Source organism: Manacus candei, unplaced genomic scaffold (assembly GCF_025592945.1).
Source record: "Manacus candei isolate 608988 ecotype Guabito, Panama unplaced genomic scaffold, ASM2559294v1 h1tg000009l, whole genome shotgun sequence".
Classification (NCBI taxonomy): Eukaryota; Metazoa; Chordata; class Aves; order Passeriformes; family Pipridae; genus Manacus; species Manacus candei.
Genome location: NW_026138057.1, coordinates 3,094,906 through 3,102,713, shown reverse-complemented (window position 1 = coordinate 3,102,713; position 7,808 = coordinate 3,094,906). Strand labels below are relative to the sequence as shown.

At 45.7% G+C, this 7,808-nt stretch overlaps 2 protein-coding genes across 8 annotated transcripts in view; one reads left to right on the top strand and one right to left on the bottom strand.

Annotated features, from left to right (window-relative positions):
- Window positions 1–7,808, bottom strand: part of LOC127466299 (keratin-associated protein 10-1-like) — a 101,523-nt gene that overhangs the window by 45,549 nt on the left and 48,166 nt on the right. The window lies entirely within an intron of this gene.
- PAK6 (p21 (RAC1) activated kinase 6) overlaps window positions 1,450–7,808 on the top strand; it is a 43,964-nt gene continuing 37,605 nt past the window's right edge. For all 7 annotated transcript variants that reach the window (XM_051777001.1, XM_051776992.1, XM_051776991.1 and 4 more), the window contains exon 1: window positions 1,450–7,612. The gene's annotated coding sequence lies outside the window, so the exon portion shown is untranslated. The remainder of the gene's footprint in view (window positions 7,613–7,808) is intronic.

Sequence of the window (7,808 nt, the reverse complement as noted above, 5' to 3'; positions counted from 1 at the left end):
TTGCTTTGGCCTGTATTCCTTTTCCTCTCCCAGCTTCCTAATGCTTTTTTTATATGCTCTTGTAAGTTAGGAATGGGACCTAAATGCCCTGATAGACCAGCTTTAATATCTAATGTAAAGTGCTGCAGAAGAACTTATTTTGGTCCATTAATGCCTTAAATAATGCTTCTTGTAGTACAAATCATTGATAAGTCATGTACTGAGCACGCAGATAAATAATGATTTGTCTCTAGCCAGAGTTAAGAGCCAAGATCACTGGTAGAGCAACAAGGAGTCCAATGCATAGCTAAGTTCTGCGAGCTCTAAAAACATTGCATGTTTGTTCTTTAGCTGAAATTTATTTTCTTTTGCTGATCCTCTAACTTTTGCCTTTTAGGCAAAATCTGGGGGGGGTTCACTTCCTCCTGTTTCAGTTTATATCCTGCAGCACAGGTCTGAAAACCAGGTAGCTTAGGAAGAGAACATTGCTAAGCAAGTATCACTCATCCCAAGGACTTCTCAGGCAAGACATGTTTGCAGCCAGTACAGAACAACTTCACCACGTCTAACTCAGACAGAAAGCCTTTGAGAACAGCCTGAACACACAGATAAGAGCTCTCAGCAGAAGTTCAGCAAAGGTCTTTAAAAGCTGTAAGTGAGCCTGTTTGTCTATAAGGAGATGTATTTCAAAGCTGCAATCCTCCACTATTACTTTGATGTTGACTTGGCACTCTTTTCTTTCTGAACAAAAAGTGTGCTAAATCCTTCTCTGTGTAATAAGCCTGCCCCTCATCAGTTAGTCTTCATGTACGTCCCAGACAACCCAAAACTGCCCCCAAGTCCTGTAAAATAAACACAGCAGTGTTTATAACCCTGGCCTTAATAAACACACACAAATACCAGAGGAAGGAGCAGGGGTAACAAAGAGCAGTCACCTCTTGTGCTGGTTGTTCTGTTCTACTCCAGTGAAACTCTGCCTCTCTTCCTCACAGGTAAGTCTCTGCTCCCCCAGCCCACGAGCTCATTGCACCAACACGTGCCAGGAGGGCAGGGAGGTCTTTTGACATCCTTGTTGTATGTTCAAGTAACTCTGCCTCCAACCTTCAAAGCTTTTCCTGAGCATCACTTCTGATTCATTGTGTAACAGGCAGATGCTCTCACAGGCTGGGATTGTCACAGACTTGTCATGAAACAGGAGAGAGACCAGCCTTGCCCATGAGATATTTGGAGATGAAAACTGTCTTAGCAGTGCCTAAGGAAAGGAGGCAACTACAGATCCTGGGATGACAGGAAGTGCCACAGGGGGTGGCTGGCAGGGTGAAATGTGTGAAGGGTGTACAAGTCCTAGTCAGGTTATCACAAAACAATATGGTGATGGAATCTGAGCTCTAGCGAGTTCTAATATGCTGTTATATACATAAAAGTGCACCAAGGAAAGTAAATCCAAGGAATAGATCATGGTTGTACCAGGGATGTCTGGAAGATCTCTGCAGTCTTGAAGTGCTTTGATTCAGAAACAGTGAGAGAATCAAGCTGTTAATGTCCACTCTATTGTGTTAAGTGGAAAGGGGTCTAGAAATAATGGCAGGAAGTAACTAAGCCGCAAAAATATGCTACCTATAAAAAAAATGGGGGCTGATGGAGCTGTGGGTGAGGCAAACCCCACAGGTGTGAGCCATTTTCTGCCCTTAAGCTCTGGAGCTGCAGCTGGGGTTGGAGAAGTTGGTTCCACTGTCTCCAGGGCTCCTGGGGAATCAGTGCCCACACACAGGTGCTCCAGGTGAGCCCTGAGTGCCAGGGAGTGGAACCACCAATGGGGGGACAGAACCTAACGACTTTCCAAGGTACAGCTGCACATAGTTAAACATATTGTGAGCTGAGACCCACCTGACCCCTGAAGAGATCGTTGTAAGGAAGCTCAAGGAAGGCTGAGGAGCACTCATCATCTGCTGGTCTCAAAAGGTATGTGATTTTTAGATTTAAAATCCTAAATCTGACATAATTGATAAAACTTAGCAGATATATTCTGAGTGCAGTTATCTGAGATTTTCCCAGCCTGAGGTCTGTGTTATATAGATTAAGAGGTGTTATATAGATTAAGTTTGGGCTTGTGCTAGCAGGTAATACTTGGCTTTTTGATTTTCTAGAATGAACTAGAAGGGGTAGGAAACTCAGCAGGGCTACAAGGATCTTGTGTGGTTATGCAGGGAGAAAACTAGAAGGGCCAGAGCCCAGTTAAAGCTTAACCTGGGTACTGCAGTAAAAACATAAAAGCAACGGGACAAACAACAAAAGGAGGGCTGAGGAGAATCTAGAAGGGTGTTGGGGCACCCTCAGTAAGAAGTGGTTGAGTCACTGTTCCTGGAAGGATTTAAAGGATATATAGAGGTGGCACTTGGGGATGTGGTTTGGTGGTGGGCTTGGCAGTGTTGGTTGGGCTCTTAGAGGTCTTTTCCAACCTTAATGATTCGGTTATTCAAAGTAGACAAATCACCCCTCCTGCATGTGTATCAGCAAGTAATTCTAAACCTTTCCTCTGTGCTGCTGCTGATTTCCCACTTAATAAATATTCCAAATGACCTGGGGCTGAAGTGCAGCTCCTGAGGTGCTGTGCTCCAGGCTGTGCCCAGTGATTTCCCCCGAGGAAACCTGTGTACAGAAGATGAGAGTTCTTATTCTAAGAGAGTTATTTGGCTGTGGGCTGCAGAACTGCTGGTTAGAGTCTCTGCTTTAGCCTGGGGCTATGGGCACTGCATTTACATTAACTGTGCTTATACAGACTGCCCTTAAAGCTGGATAAAGGACACTTTACCAACTTCATTCTCTGGGTTCTTACTGTTTTACACTCATTGCCCCTCTGCTTGGTTAATCCAGCAGAATGCCATGGTTGGAAACTTAGAAACACGAAGGTTTCATTTCCATAACATTTTAAATTATTAAACAACATGTGGATATTGAGGTCACTAAGTAAGACTGGGGAAAAATATTGTTCCTTTTGTTGGTTCTATAAATGGTTGTTTCTTACTCTCCTTTTGTAATAATTACTATCCAGAGCTATTTAATTATTGATCCCGTGGCTCCAGCTGGTGTGACAGTGTGATTTACAAAGCAGGAGCAGCACCTGAGGGACACAAAGGCAACTGTTCAGGTTCTGGGCCTGAGCTGATGGTTGTTTTCCCAGTGCTTTGGATTCTCCTCAGTTTTCAGGATCTCGAGCTCTGTGGTTCCTTGAAGCTACACTAGTCATGTACTTTGGTGTAGTGTGGTACTCTATGTAATCATTCACTCAGGAATCATTTTGTAGGGAAAAATGTTGGAGTAGTGCAGAATTCAGTGGTGAATGTGGCTTGTTGGTGTGTTCCCTTAGTATCTGGTCAAAACAACCAGCAAAGGCACTGGGCTGTTCTGCCCCATCTGCAGCTGCTCCTGAAGAGCCAGCCTGGGTTGGTGCTTTACCTCTGTGTGAACTGAACTGGCTGCAACTTGTCCTCTCCTGAGCCTGTTCCCTTGGTTCCCAGCCCAGTCCTGCTGATACCCTTTGAGAGAACAATGGCAGAGGGCACCCCTTGTTTTAGTGGCACATTCCCTGCTCCTGCTGTTTGTAGGGGAACTAGGGATGGCTTTTCCTCATGCAGATTTACTGAAGCCACAGTCTTTTATCTTAGAAACTCTGGCTTAGATCGTGTCTAAAAGCAGCAGGTTTTTATCAAGATGTAAAACAAGTGTCAGCTGGGAGGAGTCCTGACTAGCCTGAACCAGAAACCTTACCCTCAGCTGTGAAGGCAGTCTCTGATTTGCTTAACATGGGCAACGTGTAACAGGAAAAGTCCATTTTTATGCAATTAGAAAAGTTATTATTCCTCCTTATGTCCTGGAAAAGCACGTTTTTCACTTGGGGAGTTGGACAACAATGGAAAACACTCTATGATCCCATTCTCAGCTCTTTGAACACGTAATTCCCACACAGCTGAACATGGGAGCCACCTTCACTGCATCTCTGAGCATTCATTTCTGCTCCACATGTGCTCCATGCACCAAGTCCAAAATGGTGTTTTCCTTCCTTTCAGCTGAGCTGAGGAGGCCTTTATCCAAGTCAGCAGTACATATGTCCACACATCAGAACATTCTCAATTACAAGCTTAAGTTTCTGTGGGCTTTCACTGTATGGCACATTCTTCACTGTCTTAAACTTTATTGTGGTTTCCACGGTGATCTTTCCTGATGCATCCCCAGCCTTTCCTACAGGATGCTCAGCAGTGTGGGTGGAGTGGGAAAGGCAGAACAACTGCTGTGTGAGGAGGAACACACTGGTGCATTGGATGAGGCTTATGGGAAAGAGTTACACACTGGTCCTCTTGAAATGGGAGACAGCAAGTTAGGAAATGCTGTTTGAGTAGTTGGCCATGTTGAAAAGGAGAGATGAGAGCCCTGCTTCTCCTGGCTTTTCCTACCATTTCATTACAGTAAAAACCAACCTGTTGGGTGCTGAGCTGTGGATGCTTTAGCAAAGCCCTTGTAATGCTTTTGTAGTTTTGTTAAACTTGTATTACTGAGACAAAGAGGGTTCCAGACTGAGGACAAACCTTCCCCTGCCCACTGCTCCTGGCTCTGCATGAGAGACTGGACAGGTCATGGAAGTTTGGGTTTGCTCATTTATAAAACTGGTATTGTACTTTTAGGTATATTTTCTTACCTACATATGCATACTTATAAATTTTTCACTTCTGCAGAGGAGAAATGGCTCATAAAACCAAGGTAACACTATACTTAGTTGCTGCTTTTCCTCACCTGCCTTGGGATTGGAAACTTCTCCCTGCCACAGTGGTGGTTTTGGGAAGTTGAAATGTGCAATGCAACCAGTAATATGGCACCAAAATAGGTTTGGTATTGATTAGTATCCAGAGACTAAGCATTGCTCTGCCTGGTGCTGTTGTTTAAGCTGGAGTGTAGCTGTTCCACCAGCTGCCAAGATCCAAGCTGTTTTCTTTGAAAACCTAAGGGGTTTTTTAACTTTTACACTGAATTTTGGGCCTTGACCTGTATCTTGGTGAATAATTCTTAGCATCCAGCTTCTGGGATGTCACTCTCCTGTCAGATTTCGGTGTGACAGGTGGTTGCATGTTTGGTTTGGGTACCATACACATAAGTAATATTCCTTTGATGTCTGTGGTAGCTTTCCTGTCCTGGTCTTAAACCACCCTTTTATTCCAAGAGCATTTTAAAATTATTATTTTTGTTTCTGTCTAAGTTTATAATCCTCCATTTCTTCTCTCTTCTGTGTTTTGCAATTTTCATATGTGCTAAATGTTTCCTTCTCTGAGGGTTGTGTTGATGTGCAGTGGCACCCCCATAGCCAGGGCCAAGGCAGCCAGTCCCAGGAGCTGCACTCTGCCCCTCGGGGTCCCTCCAGCCCTGCATGTTCTGTGATCCCAGGAGTTATTGCAGAGCCTTTCCAGAAGCCAGGCTCTCTGTGACTCCAGAAGCCAGGCTCTGTCCTCCCACAGGTGTATCTCAGTGATGCTGCAGAGTTTTTTGGGGGTAGAAGTTACTACACAGAAACAGTTATTTGCCCTCCAAAGCAGTGAGGAGCTGGAAAGCTGAATCCAGCTCTAATGAATGAAGTCCCAAAACTGGCAGCATTCAGCACTTTCATGGGCTGGGGATATTTTCTAGCAAGAAAATTAATTTCTGAGACTTGTTGACAGAAACATCAGGAATGGATCTGCTGCCTTTGTCTCCACCCACCCCAGCCAAGAGTGGGGGGAGAGAAGCAGCTTTTTTATAAATAGCTCTGTTCCTGTTGTATTTGTAAATTTGGTGCTTTTTGTGTCAGTGACATCACCCTCTTCTCCATGGCAACCCCCTCTGATAGCAAAACTGCAGGGCACTGCCAGAGGAACTCAAACCAGCACATGAACAGGTTGAATTGAGATGAGTTAATTGAGAAATAGTGCAGGGGCAACAGGAGGGGGTGGGAAACAGCAGCGAGGAGGTTCCTGCCAGCTCTGCTGCCCTGGAAAACTGTCCCCTGGAATGGCTGGTTCCCAAAGCTCTGCCCCATCTCCTCTTTGTGTAAGTCCCTGTCAGGAGGAGGCAGGTGGAAGGCAGGCAGGCATCTTATTCCCCATCTCCTGTGTGTCTGGAGAGCAGCACTACAGGTGACTAAGCAGGAGGAGCATGGCTGACTCACTCCTGAGTTATTTTCTCACTCCTGTTCTCTTCCCCCTCCCATTTTTTCTGTTTGTTTTTTAGCTTTCACCCGACAGTTTGCATTTTTCCCCAGGCCCTGATGTGAAAGAATTAGCAGCAGGCTTTCTTGTTACCTAATGTTCACAAAAATGTGCTTGTGGTTATCCACGGGGGAAATGGAAGCCAATTCCAAAAGCAAGAAAAAAGAGTTCTCTGGATAAAACACCTCCATCTTAAAAAAAAAAAAAAAGGTGCATCTCCTTTCTGAATTGTTGTTCAGGAAATACTAAAGTGACTGACATGCCAGAAAGCTGTAAATAACTGGCTTCTTTATCAAGATACCTGTGGAAAATACCTAATTGCCTCACTGGCTGCCCTGCTGGTCTTGACTTGATTTCTGACCCAGCTGCAGTGGGGGAAGCCATTGCACTTGCTGCCTTGACTACAGCATTGGGTTCTGCTGGTTTCCACTTGGGACTGAGGAGCAGGAGCGTAATGGTTCCAGCTGCTTCAATCAGCTTCATAAATCTGTCCTCATTTACACACCTATGAAGTCTGAAGCCTTAGAACAGTTTCCCTTCCTTCTGCAGGGTGCCAGGAGATCTGGTGCTGAAATTTAGCCTGTAGAGGTGTCAGCCTTGTATTAGAGTTGGTGTTTTTGTGACACAGTGGGACACATGTTGGTCTTGTGTAACTTGTCCAAGGTTCCCCGAGCCCTGACATCCAGAGAGGGGCAAGGCAACACTCCCCACCCTGGGAAGGAACTCTGTGATGGGGCAGCACTGCACCTGCCAGTCGTGGCCTGCCGTTTGCAGGGCCCAGGAGCCTTGAACCACAGACTCTCCCAGTGTGATGCTCTGCTACTGCAGCTCCCTCCCCATCCCCGTGTGAAGCCAAGCCTGTGATTTCCAGGCTTGGTTGAGGGGAAATGCACAGAGTCTTTACACACCGAAATATTGATGAGTATCTTGCTCTTGCCTTTTGTGCAAAATGCCACTCAAGGCACTGTGCCATCCTCTCTGCTGAGCTCACAGCATCAGCCCACGACAAGAAAGGTCCCAGAAAACATTGACTCACTGCATCCCAGCATCCTGCCAGGGGATGTGTCTGCAGAGAGATCTCCTCAGCTGGAGCGAAGTTTAATGGAATGGATCACTGTGAGGCTGTTTTACCTTCCCTGAGTGTGCTGCCACCTGTGCTGCCTGCCAGGACAAGGCCTGGGGGGCACTGGGGTCGCTGCCAGTGCTGGGCAGGACGCAGCTGGAGCTGGGGGTTTGCATGTGCAGGAGGAGCTTTCTGGAGAAGCTTTCAGATGAAATTGCTGAGAATTTTTGCCTGAAGCAAGGGATGTTTCCCATGTTTAAGACAAGCAGTAACCTGCAGTTAGAAGGAAGAAGGGACTGAATTCACTCCAGAAGTATTTCTCCAGGATCTTTTTTTCAAGGTAAGCCTGCTCTTGTGGGAGGTAGATGGGGCAACAGGGTCCACTGTTCTGAACTCTAAAACTGAGGCGATTTCTACATTTTTGTTACCTCTCCAAGCTGTAGAACTGAAATAAATCTGTCTCTGGCACTCCCTTTTTAGGCTGAAAATTTAAATTGACCATTAAGAACTAATTTTCTGAGGTCTGAACCCTTAAG